General features: G+C 53.0%; 1 pseudogene; it reads right to left on the reverse strand.

The window, feature by feature from the left end:
* Positions 1-11855: 11855 nt before the first annotated feature.
* LOC149369544 (uncharacterized) lies at positions 11856-14015 on the reverse strand (annotated as a pseudogene).
* Between the last annotated feature and the right edge of the window lie 235 nt (positions 14016-14250).

Raw genomic sequence — 14250 nt, forward strand, 5'->3', positions numbered from 1 at the left:
ACACTACTTGTCACTGCCTAGTCGACCTTCAATCGCTCTGCTTGCAAGAAACCTTGAACCCCCGCCATTCAGCCGAAGTGGGCTTGCGCTGCGCCATTCGCTCCATCATTCGAGCTGAAATGCACGGCTCCAACTTGTCATCAGTGCAAGTCCATCCGCACCCACCTCTTTCCTCGCCTTTGCCTGATCTTATCAAGGACTAGCTCGCTTACGTGACTCGCCCTGCTGCTCCGGAACCATGTGTGTACCGTTGCGTGCCTACTTATGGCGATGTTCCTGCGACTTCTGCTGTTGTTTTTTGTCTTTCCCATCCGCATCCAGTCCAGCAGAGTCTCTCCTCCTTATCCCCGAGACCCGCTATGTATCTTGTTTAGCGCCCACTTTCTCCTCGTACAACCACCGACCATGTACGTTATCCCGGCTCTGTTGCTTCTACCCACGTCAACGTTGGGGACGTTTTCGTCACACCAACCTGGAGTCTTCTCTCAAGGGGTATTTTTCTCGTTGCGTCCTTCCTTCGCTTCACCAGAGAGTTTTTACTTCGCCTTCAACGCAAAGCCGGAGCCCATTCTTCTGGGCGAAGGCACAGTAATCGCTTTTATGGCTACCGCTCAAACTGGCACTGCTCTTTGCTCTTCCCCATCAAGGTTCGCTATTTCAACCGATGCCTTCCTCTTCCACCTATTTCAGTTACAATCAGCAGCGATCTCACGCCGGCTCAAAAAGAAATATTGCTTGCCGTTTTGACCCCGCATGCCGTGTCCTTCGATACCCAGTGAAATGTTTTGGGCCAAACCTCCGCAGCTACGCATGCCATCGAAACCGACGGTTCGACCATTGCTCGCCGTTGCCCGTATCGTGTGTGTTCTAGTGAGCACAAAATAATTCAGAAAATGTAGCCGCCGACATACTCAAACGCCACATCATACGTCCTTCACGTTTTTGGTCTTCACGTGTTGCGATGGCCCAAAAAAAGGATTAGTCAGTGCGCTTTTGTGTATACATCATCATCATCATCAGCCTGACTACACCCACTGCAGGGCAAAAGCCTCTCCCATGTCTCTCCAATTAACCCTGTCCTTTGTCAGTTGCCGCCACTGTACCCCCCAAACTTCTTAATCTCAACGGCCCACCTAACTTTCTGCCGTCCCCTGCTACGTTTGCTTTCTCTTGGAATCCACTCCGTTACCCTTAAGGACCAGCGGTTATCTTGCCTTCGCATTACATGCCCTGCCCAAGCCGATTTCTTCCTCTTGATTTCAACTAAGATGTCATTAACCCGCGTTTGTTCCCTCACCCACTCCGCCCACTTTCGATCTCTTAACGTTACACCTATCATTTTCCTTTCCATAGCTCGCTGCGTTGTTCTTAACTTAAGCTGAACCCTCTTTGTTAGCCTCCACGTTTCTGCCCCACCTGTAGGATACAGCTGTTGTATACTTTTCTCTTGTGTACACAGTCGCGCCCTAATTAAGGTCACTCGAAAGGATATCTCTTGCCTCTAATTGAAGACGCCGTCGACTGTCTGCAAGGCGCTGAATTTGTCTCCAGTCTCGACCTAAGATCAGCACATTGACAAATCCCTATGCATGCGAACGAGAAAGAAAAGAGCTTTCGCCTCATGCGATCGCTTATACGAGTTGAACGTCCCGTCATTCGGCCTGCGCAATTCTCCAGCCACGTTCGAACGCATCACTACCATAGTTTTCCGAGGATTAAAATGTTAAACTTGCCTCTGCTATCTGGACGACCTGGCTATTCTCTTCTCAACTTTTTTTGAGTACCTTACTCGCCTCGATGAAGTTTTAAGTGCACTTTCTGACACCAGCCTTCAGTTGAACACGAAGAAATGGTTTGCTTCCACTTCTATCAAAGTCCTGCGTCACGTTATCATTAAGAAGGGTGTACAGCCCGACCCTGACAACGTTGCGGCCGTTCTACACTTTCCCCGCCCAACGCGCATTAAAGGCGTGCACAGTTTTCCGGAACTAGCATCATATTTTCGTCGCTCCATCAGCAGTTCCGCCTACATCGCGGCCCCTCTTGCATCAACTTCTTGGTGTCAGCACGCCTTACATTTCGTCTGGGGCCTGCGGGACAGACTGTAAGACCTTAAATCAGGCTCTCACATCTTATCGATGCTAGCCCACTTAGATGACAACTCCTCAACAATTTTACACACGAACGCCAGTGGACACGGCACATGGAGAAGTTCTTTTGCAGCGTCAGCGCTTGTCGAGCGAGCAAGTGATTCTCTACGCAAGTTGTACCGTGACTGCAGCCGAGCAGAACTACATGATCACAGAACAAGAGTACCTCACTGTTGTGTGGATAGTTCTGTAATTTCGCCTCTATTTGCGCGGTCGACAGTTTGCAGTCGTCACTGACCATCATGTCTTCTGCTGGTTTTCGTGTCAGAAGACCTTGTTCGGGCATCTCGGAAGCACAATTCTCCACCTGCAGAAATTTGGCTGTACCGTCACCTTCAAACCAGAAAAAACACTAGGACTCCAATGCGCTCTCTCTGCCCCCTCGCCTCAACGCCCCCTCCCTGTGTGAGTGTTTTATAGTGACTTCAATGTTCTGTTACTCTCTTTTCTCTTTCTTTTTTTATACCCTCACCCCCTTCCCCCCGTGTAGGGTAGCAAACCGATTATTCTTTCGGTTAACCTCCCTGCCTTTCCTCGTCTATATCCTCCTCCTCCCTGTGTGAGTGCCGCTCTTCCATCCCTCCAATCTGCTCGACCTTGTCAACCGCAGCCAATGACTTGATGCGCGCTCCCAGGCTCGGCGATCTCGCCTCAGCACAGCGGGCCTACCCTTACTGTAGGAGTCTCATGGACCGTCTCAGTGGCGCTACGTCGCCAACTTCACTGTTTCAAGCTGGTTGACGACATCCTTCTGTGCCGCAATTATAGCGCCCTCGGTCACTCGTTCGTACCTGTAATACCCCAATGTCTTCGTCATGAAGCTTTGAAGGCATTTTACGACAACCCCATGGCCGGCCACTTAGGCTTTGAGAAAGCGTGTGACCGCCTTAAGTGTCGTGTCTTTTAGCCTGGCCTCTCAACCACTGTTTAAAATATATTGGCTCTCGCATCCCTTGTCAACGCCGGAAACGCCTCAACGCTCCATGCCGCAACGCTCCGGGCCTCCTAGAGGCTCTACCTTCTCCTTTCTGCAGTTCGAAGTCCTTGAAATTCACCTCTATGGTCCATTACCGTTAGCTCCATCAGGAAACCGTGAGACAGGCACCGCCATCGACCAGTAAACCAGACACGCTGAAATGGATCCCTTCCTTCGGCTCTGCTTCTGAAATTACCCATTTCGTCCTGAATGCCATACTTCTTCATGGAGCCCCCATGTCCTTATCAGTGACTGCGGTAAGTCATTCCTCTCCAATGTCCTTGCCGAAGTTCTTCATGCTTCTAGAGCAGTCCACAAAAGCGATTCCGCCCATGGGCTCAGAGAACGCTTCCATAGCACGCTGTCAGATAATGCTGTCCGCGAATATCGAGCCCGACCACACTAAATGGGGCACCATGTTCCCTTTTGTTACCTTTGCTTACAACAGTGTATAGCAAAGAACAACCAGATTTCGCCGTTCTTTCTCTTGTGCATGGCCGCTGACTTAACTTCGCTCTATAAACAGTTTTCTTCTCTGTCCCCCCCCCCCAAAAAAAAAAAGAAACTCTCCTGCCCCCTCCTACGATGAATTTACTTGAAGTCTTGTCTCCTGCCGCACCATTGCCGCCTGAGTACTGACACCTGCCAAGCCTCCCGGAAAAGCACCTACGGCTTCACCCGCCGTACTGTGTCCTTTTTCCCTGGCGTTGAAGTGTTTCTGTGGACTCCAGTGAGAACCCTTGGCGTCTGCGAAAAGTTCCTCAGTCGCATTATTGGACCTCACACCGTTCTCGAACAAACGTCCCCTGTAAACTATCGCGTCGCCCCTCTTAATCCTGTCAATGACCGTCGTTGCCGTGATGCAGAGATCATCCATGTTTCGCATTAAAACCCTCTTCCCGACACCCTACTTCGCTCTAACTTGCGCCCGGGCCGGTCGCTTTCGGCCGTGAGGGAAGTAAGTGTAAGTACAGTGCGCGACCTTCATCTCCATCTGTACATAGATGTATTCATTATCATGGCTCATCTTCGTCCTCGGTAGAGTGGTCACCACATTTACGCGCGTGAATTAAGCTAGCTGCGTGCTGTCTCACAATATATTTACTTTCCATTTAATTCTTTGCTTTCTTTCCATGGAAAGGGGAAGCTGTGGCAAAAGGCAGCCTTGCCTGACGAAGGCCTCAACGCCCATTTACACTACGTAAGGCCGAGAAAAAAAGAAATAATTTTTTTAGGGTTTATCAGTGCGTTTCAAATACATGTTTGGGGAAAAGAGGACTTGTATGTAGTTTATAAAACAATGATTCACCAAAACATTTCACATTACTCACTTTTATCCATAGAGTTCACAAAATACACAACAATATGTAGGTGTAATCAGAGCACATAATCCGGGTTCGATCCCGGCAAGGTGCTCGCATTTCGATGAAGGCGAAATTCTAAAGAAACATGTAATGTCCGATGTCAGGGCACGTTAAACAACCCTAGGTGGTTGAAATTTCCGGCGCCCTTCAGTATGGCATCCATCACGGCCTGAGTAGCTACGGGACGTTAAAGCTCATAAACCAAACCAGAATACATAACCACAAAGCAAAGCAGCAAGATTCACAGAATTCATAAAACACGCCCAAGAAATGTCAGGAAATAGCTAGTGAAATGTTGAAATGGAATGTTACTACTTATCGAGTATTGTTTAATGTTCTCATTTGCCTATCGTGTGGAAGTACTAAAGTAAATACGTCAAAGTAAATTATTTACAGCTGCAGGAACATTGCAGTGCAGTGTCTCTTATAAGGCAATCGCACTAGATTTTAGGAACCGCTTTTCTTTGCGTTCTGAAATGGTACGTTGGGGAAGAATTATCAGGAATGGAAGCATACAGTATGTTTTTGAGAATTTGTTGAAATACTCGAAACAAACATATATGATCTGCCGTCGGCATACTGTGTTTGATGAAAAGTTACATTGTTCCGAGGTTCTATTCGATAAACCTGAGCTAGCTAAACAAGCAATGCCTTCAAAGTCGTCACTGCCATCCTAAAATATAGCTTTCTCTTTGGTGTCTCTCTGCCAACCGTCATTTTAATCCTTCACGGGTGAAGTGACCTCCTAAGCACCAGATTTGTGAAGAAGGTTCTCTTCACCACTGCCGCCTAACGCCTTGGCTGAATGAAGGTTGAATGATTCCATCTGAAAGCATCTCCTTCACCTGCGTTTGGATCGCCTCACGCTCCTTCGGTGAGATACGGTACGGCTGCTGACGGATAGGGCGAGCATCGCCGGGCGTAATGATGCCATGCTTCAGAAGAGCCGTTTGCCGGACTTTCGACGAAGAAGCGAAACAGGTAGAGTATTCGAGTAGGAGGGCACGTAGTTCTTGCTGTTGAGTCATCGAAAGGTCCGGACTGATGTCAAGAGCTTCAAGGGATGGGCGCACAGGTTTAACAGCTTCGAACAAGAAACATTCAGCAATCTCCTCTAATAGGTTGGCGAATGCGATGGGAGTAGCACGAAAAAGACGCCGGGGCTCGTTAGTGAAGTTAGTCACCAGGAGCTCAGACCGGCCGCCGCGGAGATGGATGAGACTTCGCGCTGAGCAGATGCCGTGGGTGAGCAAAAGGGACAGGTTGCCTTCTGCGACCGCTGTCGCTTCACGTAGTCCGTCGCAGTGAACACTCAGAAAAACACTGGCGCGTGGCGGAATCCAAACGCTCATGGCGGATATTCGAAGGGCGGCGCGACGTTCACAGTCTTCCGAGTAAACTTCAACTTTCTCGGTAGAAAATGTGACAGTGCGCTTTCGGAGGTCAATAATAGCTCCATACTCGCAGAGAAAATTAACGCCAAGGATAAAGTCTCGGGAACAGTCAGGTAGAACTAGGCACCTGACAACAAATGTGGAGCTGCGAATTTGGACTCTTGCCGTGCACAGGCCAAGCGGAGTTACGACATGTCCGCCAGCCGTGCGAATGTGCGTGCCGGACCATGGCCACATTACCTTTTTAAGAAGCGCCGCTAGCTTTCCGCTTAAAATCGAGAAATCAGCGCCAGTGTCCACCAAAGCACTAACCTTATAGCCGTCGAGAAGCACGCGTATATTCAACGAGAGTCGACCCCCGAGTTCAGGTGCTGCAGTCGTTGCCTTCAAATCGCGGTCGGGGGACTGACCGCTAAGGGGCCGGTGAGTGCGAACGCGCTACGCATCGGCTCCGTACAAACACGGTGATTTCTTCGAAGTACGAGCCCCGCAGTGCCCACCTCTTCACTACACCGTTCGTAAAGGTGAGCACTACGATCAGCTCTACTTTGGTGGCCGACGGTCCCTCCTACGTGGGCCCACGGGCCGCAGACCACCCCTAACCGACCAGCTGCCGCACTAGGCCTCGCGCCACCGTGCGTTCACCTATCACCTCACCCACAGCGAGAGCATGGAGGTCCAGGTGCTCGGGGAGACCATCAACCCCAAGGACTATAATCCCAGGGACTGGACTCATATCCTGAACCTACCCACCCGCCAAAAAGATGCGCCGAAGATCCAGGACGAGGCGAACGCCAGCGCCGGCTCACGACCGACACATTCCATACACCAAGCGTCCCAGCTGCGAGCGGCGCGTCTCGCGGCGCAAAGGTCGCAACGCCAGCCACCATTACCTGCGGGCGATTACAAGATTGTCTTCCGCTCGAACGGAGGCCTTTCTTTAACCGACCTTCAACCGCGCCAGCTTCGCCTCGCTCTGATAGCTGCGGCCAAGGACATCCAAGATCCAGACGCCACCCAGTTGCGCATTCACCCCATAAACAACACATGCACCATGAGCACCCCTCACCAAGCTGACGCGCTTCACCTGGTCGCCATTCAACAGCTCAAAATTCGAAACCAACCCTACGCTGTCAGTGCCTACATCGCCCCCCCGCATGGTGTAGTACGGGGAGTTATAACCAACGCCTACTGGGAGGAAACCCCGACACAGGTTCTAGAAGACCTCATCGTGGGCAACCCTACGGCCCCCATCATTGATGCACGCCGCATGGGACAGACCCGTTCAATCCTTGTTACTTTCCGGGGGGGTCCGGTGCCCAGAACCATCTCCTACGGAGGCGGCCTCCACAACTGCACCCCCTACAGAGGACACCTCGACGCATGTACAAAGTGCCGTCAACCTGGACACCGTTCGGACATGTGCACCCTTCAGCGCACACACAACTGTCCAAGGTGTGGCGTCCCCCACCCACGAGAGGACACTCCGACATGCACCCCAGCCTGCATACTATGTGGAGGCGCCCAGATGACCGGCACTAGAGGATGCAAAGGCAGGGGACGCCGCTCAGCACCCGCCACACTGCAACAGCACATCTCCCGCACACCGGACCGAGACGCGGACCGCACCGACGTGCGTCGCTCCAGCAAGTCGCGTTCATCATCTCTTCGCCGCAAAGACCAGCAGGCTCGTCAACTTTCCTGGGCGGACAGAGTGGCCGGCAGAGTCAACAATGCCAGCAAGCCCCCGGCCCCTCCGCCCACACAGGTGGATCCCCGTGACCGGGAGCTCCAGGCCCTACGAGACGAGGTGAGTCGTCTTACCTCTCTTATCAAGACCCCCACCTCCGTCCTTCCACAGCTTACACCAACCGTCCCTCCCGCCCAGCACACTGCACTACCTCAAACAACAGCAGAAAATATGGGACAGTCCGTCTCCCAATCCCCACCCTCACCCCCACCCAAGAAAAAACGAACAACAGAGCCCCCACCCGTTACCCAGACCGACCTGACATCCCTCGAGGCCCGCCTGGATGCCAAACTCGCTGAGATGGACGCGTGTCTAGAGGCAAAATTCAATCACCTCAACGACCACCTGTCCCAACGGTTCGAGCAACAAATTGAAGCGGCATTTACGCGCATGGTGCACACCCTAGAGATGAGCCTTGCACAGTACGACGCCCGCCTCCAAACAATAGAGCAGGCCCTTCCCTCGCTACACCTCAATCCGCCGCATCAATCCCGCCCACCTACCCCACAGAACTCCCCAACCAACCAACTTACCCTCACCCCACCAAAGCTCCAGTATGGCGGGGCTACCTCCTAATTCCTTATCAATTCTTCAGTGGAACTGCCGCCGCTTCCGGGGCAAGCGCGCACCCCTCCAACTCCTCCTCCCCACATTTCCCACGCCCCACATCCTTCTCCTTCAGGACACACATAACCCTGCCACACTTCCTAGCTACACATCTGTTCACTCGGACGCCACGAATACACCCAGGGCGTCCACACTCATACATCGCTCCATTACACACCAAACCCATTACATCACCTCCGAGACGCCCTGCGTAATTACAGAAATCATACAAGATACACACTCAGTACCATCGATTTTTGTCGCCAATATATACCACCCACCATCTCACCCGATGGCTTCATTGGAAACGCTACTGCGAGATCTCCACCGTCTTGCAGGCAAGCATCCATTGATTATCGCAGGAGACTTCAACAGTCAGCATACTGACTGGGGCTACCGCACCACCACTGGACGAGGCCGGCGTCTCTGGTCCTTGGTACAAGAGCTCCGCCTCACAATACACAACAACTTGAACACCCCACGAGGATTGGTAACAGTGTCAGCGCGGACACTAGCCCGGATTTGACACTGAGCCGCAACCTTGTTGGTATTACGTGGACCACAACGCGTCATACATTAGGAAACGATCATTACATCCTCTCCGTTACAGTACCGTACAAGCAAAGACAGGCCCGTCACCTAACAGACAAAATCACCAACTGGGATGCTGTACGCTCCGCACGGGCGGCCCTCCCTGACGCTTCCATTATAGACATCGACCAGTGGGTGGCATCACTCATGAACGATGTCTCCACACACACGCGAACCCTTGTCACAACATCAGATACGCCCACCCTCGGCACTCGCCTGGCCCACCTTTGGGAGGCCCACCACAGCATCCTAGAGCGCTGGAAGGGGCAAAAGCTCAGTCGGACCCTTAAAAAGCGGCTGGCCGCGCTGCAAACACAAATTACTGAGCACGCTGAGGAGCTCTGCCGATCAAACTGGGGTCAGATTTGCGACAGTTTGGCTGGCAATCTGTCCTCCAAACGTAGCTGGCAACTCCTTCGTCACCTAATTTGCCCCACGCAATCCAAAACAGCCACACAACACCACATCACACGCCTTATACACAAGACTGGCCTTTCTCCTGACGCACTCATTAATATACTTAGAAACACATATACAACTCCCGGTACCTCAAACCCCCTGCCCCCCTATACAGGCGCCCCGAATGCCAACCTCGACACAGAGATCACGGAGACTGAAGTCAGAGCGGCCCTCCTGACTCTCCGTTCTAACTCCACCCCAGGAGTTGACCGGATCTCTAATGCCATGCTCCGCAATTTGGACGATCAATCGATCGCCCAGCTCACGGAGTACTTCAACAAATGCTGGCAGGAGGGCACTCTTCCCCAGTCCTGGCGTCACGCCAAAATCATATTCATACCAAAGCCCCACAAACCACTTACACCCTCAAATCTCCGTCCCATTTCACTAACCTCATGCCTAGGCAAGCTTTTCGAACACGTCGCACTCGCTCGACTCACCCAACACATGGCGGAGCAAGACCTCTACCCGCACAGCATGGTGGGCTTCCGTCCCCATCTGTCAGCACAGGACGCCATGCTCCAACTCACGCAGGACATTTTCGACCCCCTCATTCCGGGTCACACAAAAGCTGTCTTAGCCTTGGATCTCTCCAAGGCCTTTGATCGCCTGGACCATCAAGCGATCATGGCGGCTCTCTCCCCCTTGAACATAGGTGAACGTATGTACACCTATATTCAAACATTCCTTACTAACCGCACGGCCGAAATTCACTTCGGTCCCCACATCTCCCCCCCATACACCCTTAGTGGGGTCGGAACCCCACAGGGGTCCGTCCGCTCCCCTTTCCTCTTCAATGTCACTCTCATTCCCCTTGCCCACAAGCTACAAACCATCCCTCACCTTCGGCATACACTCTATGCCGATGATATCACGCTATGGACCACCCATGGCAGTGATGGAGACATAGAGAACACCCTACAGTCCGCGGCTATCCTCACCCAAACGCATGCGCGGAGTATCGGACTCTCTTGCTCACCGGAGAAGTTGGAGCTCCTCATAATCCGCCACACAACACGAAACTGCCCCACAGCCCCCATCACCGTGACACTGGAAAACCGGCCCATCCTGGAGGTAAACACTCTCCGGGTACTTGGCCTCCACATCCAGAACAACGCGAAAAACACACTCACCATACGGAAACTCAAGCAGACAACTGTGTCGATATCACACCTAATCCGCCGCGTTTCTGCACACCACCGGGGCATGAAGGAGCACGACCTATGTCGTCTCATTCATGCCTTCGTCCTCAGCCGCTTTATCTTCACGCTCCCCTACCTGAAACTCCAGGCCGGGGAAATCTCCACCTTGAATGCCATGATTCGAACAGCATTTAAGACAACATTACACCTACCGCTAAATACCTCAACCGAAAAACTCCTTCAACTAGGCCTGCACAATACGATAGGGGAGCTTATTGAGGCCCACCGACAGACAAAATACATACGTCTCGCGAGAACCACCACCGGGAGACACATCCTACACACCCTCGGTATACGCCTACCAGTTACCGATCCCACACAGCTCCAGGTCCCCCGCCTCATTCACCGCGATTTATTTATTAAACCTCTCCCCAAAAACATGCATCCCACCTACCACGAACCCCGCCGCAGAGCTCGCGCACGGGCGCTCCACAAATACTATGGCACGGAACCGTATGCCGTTTGGGTGAATGCCGCATGCACGGGCGAGGACGCGGTTGTAGCCATCACGAACCCCTCCCTCCAACCCATTGCCACCCTTCACATAACCCCTACTGCCACTTCGGAGGAGGCCGAAGAGGCCGCCATTGCCCTGGCCATCACCCGCACGGAGGCCCGATATATACTGTCAGATTCCAAAACTGCCATACTAAATTTTGCTCGCGGGAGAGTTCACGTCCCTGCATTTCGCATACTGGACTCCTTCGCCGCGCACCCGCCCCGCCATGTGGAGCTGATATGGGGCCTGCGCACTCCGGGAATCCCGGAAACGAGGCCGCCAACGCTTTAGCCCGAGCTTCTCTCAACCGGGAACCGGCGGCCTCCGACCTGGAGTTCTCGCGGGAGCGCATGCACTCATTCAGTGAAATGCCGCAGGCCTACAAAGCCGAGCGTATGGAACCGTATGATGAGACACTTTGGAGGCGGCTCCAAACACGCACTTTGCCCTCCCCTTATATACGCTCGCGATATCACCCAGTCCACACGAACCCTTCCTGTACCCTCTGCCACCACCCCAAAGCCACTCTCGACCATATTCTTTTCCTCTGCCCGGCGGATCCTCCCCCGCGGGGCCTGGAGCACCTTACCACTTGGGAGGCTTGGGAGACCCTACTGCGCTCCGAGGACCCGGCCAAGCAAGCCATCGCCACCGGCCGGGCTGCCAGCGTCATGAGCCTCCGGGACATGAACGTTTGAGTGCAGTGGGGCCGTGCGGGGGCCCAAGGACCGCCGTGTCCAAAACTCCCTTGTTACAAATAAAGTTTTCATCATCATCATCGGTCGGTCGCTGTTTGCGTTGCCGGGGGGTCTTGTTCGCATCGATTGCCAGCGGCCTCGCCCCCGGAGCTCGCTCTCTTTAGTTTTACCGGCGGGGACTTCGCGACCGTCTCTGCGCCATCCATGGGGAGCTTTGGGGCTGTGGCAAAGGTCGGCGTGGTGATGGAGACCGAGACTGCCGCTGGGGAATTGTCGCCTTGCGCTGCTGGGCCACGTAGTCTTCGATCTCCCGAGGTCGTTGACCGATTGGTGGGCGGGGCACGTCGACAGGGAACCCCTGCAGCCCAAGCTGTCGATACGGGCACTGGCGATACAGATGACCGGGTTCCCCGCAGCGAAAGCACAGACGGCGCCGATCTGTTGCACGCCACAGGTCCGTCTTCCGCTGGGACAATCGTCGGTTCTCGATGTATGCGTCGGGGTTTGCAGAAAACAGTGAGCCCTGATTGGACTTCACGTCACTTCACTTCACTTTATTACCTTGAAGACCCTCGTTATAGGGTATTACATAAGGGGTGGGGCACACAGAAATGAAAAACAGAATAAGTAACAGATAAGTGGTAATTTATATAAACATAAGATTATCACTCAGCAAGTACACGCGCGATTCTTTCCAGGAACAAAGATTGGCATATGATAGCAGCAAGTTCTAGGGGAAGGCCATTCCAGTCGTTCGCAGTCCGGGGGAAGAATGATGAAGAAAAATGTAGTGGTGCGGGCGCGAGGGCGTGGCACTTGCTGCTGATGGCCGGTGCGAAGGGAGATGCGTGGTGGTGGTGCGCAGATTTAGGGTTCCTGTCGTAGCTCAGAGTAAAAAAAACTTGTGAACCAAACATAAACAAGCAATGTAGAGGCGATGAGCAAGGGTAGGTAGGCTGGACTGTGATTTGAGGGATGATATGCTGATATCAAAGGAATACGATGAATGAATGAATCTAATTGCTCGGTTTTGAACTGCTTCAATTGAATTACAGAGATATGCTTGCTTTGGAGACCAGATGGGAGATGCGTATTCTAATTTTGATCGGACTAGGGATTTGTATGTGAGGAGCTTGACATGCTGAGGTGCAGAGCGTAGGTGACGCTTTAAGAATCCTAGTGTTCTGTTAGCGGATGATACGATGTGTGAAATATGCGTATTCCATGTAAGATCCTGACAAAGATGAACACCAAGGTATTTGTATGATTGGACAAGATCGAGAGGAACGTTAGATATGCTGTATTGGAACAGAAGAGGGTAACGGCGACGATGGAACGACATATATTTGCATTTACTCATGTTAAGTGCCAGGAAACTGCGCCGAAGGGGGCGCAGGACGTCGCAGGGCTTCAGCATACGTTGGCCGACGGTACTCCATGGGAAAAGGCGACGGGTCAACAGACGGGAACGAAGGTCTCAAGGCTTGAACTTCTTCGCGGACGAGGCTAGCGAGAGAGCCGGCCATCGGCAGGGGAGCACCGAAAAGCGTCTGGAGCTCTTCGCGCACAACGGAGCGGATCACGTCGCGGAGATCAAGGTTAGCCCCGAAGACAGGAAGCGGCTCTGTAAGTGAAGCGGCGCGTACCGGCCGGTCGTAGGTGGTATACCGCCGCAGGAGCATCTTCTCCATCGTGACCGCTTCGGTGAGAAACTCAGCAACAGTCCCTGGTGGACTGCGCACGAGGCCAGCGAAGAGTTGTTCTTTAACGCCGCGCATGAGGTGGCGCACCTTTTTCCCCTCGGGCATGGCCGGGTCAGCTCGCCGGAAAAGCCGGGTCATTTCCTCCACGTACATGGTGACAGTCTCCTTCGGCATCTGTATACGAGACTGCAAAGCCCGCTCAGCCCGTTCTCGACGATCCGTGCTGATGTAGATCTCCAGGAGGCGTCGGCGGAACTCGTGCCATGATGTTAAGGCGTCTTCTCGGTTCTCGTACCAGGTACGTGCACCATCCTCCAGACTGAAGAAGACGTTTCGAAGCTTGGCGGCGTCGTCCCACTGGTTGACCGAGGCGACGCATTCAAACTCGACCAGCCAGTCTTCGACGTCTTCGAGCTGACTGTCATGGAATGGTTTGGGCAGTCGTGGATTCTGCAAGGTATAGTAGGCTGGAGTTGGCATGCCAGGTCGATGAGAGGGTGCTCTGGCAGACTCCAATGGCCCGTGCTCGGAGGTAGGCCTTGGTTTTTCCGGCTTGCACGGTGCACAGGGATGTCCACTAGCGAAGGACTGGAGCCCAGCGTATCCGGAGGAGTATGAGACATATACAGGGATCTGTATCCAGCGCCTACACCAAAATATGTCACGGATGATAGGGCGACACGTCGCTAACCAACAGAACACGGCAGCTAACCAGCGCGAGACACTTCAACGTCTTCCTCGTCAAGCGCCACCTGAGAACACCAGGTCGTCATCTTCTCTTTCAGTTCCGGCATTTCCAACAGTATGGCTTGATTCGGGAATGCGGCTCGGTCTGTTGTGCTATAAAAGATGTGCAAA

Source organism: Amblyomma mixtum, chromosome 1 (genome assembly GCF_055824585.1).
Source record: "Amblyomma mixtum isolate Tamu chromosome 1, ASM5582458v1, whole genome shotgun sequence".
Lineage (NCBI taxonomy): Eukaryota > Metazoa > Arthropoda > Arachnida > Ixodida > Ixodidae > Amblyomma > Amblyomma mixtum.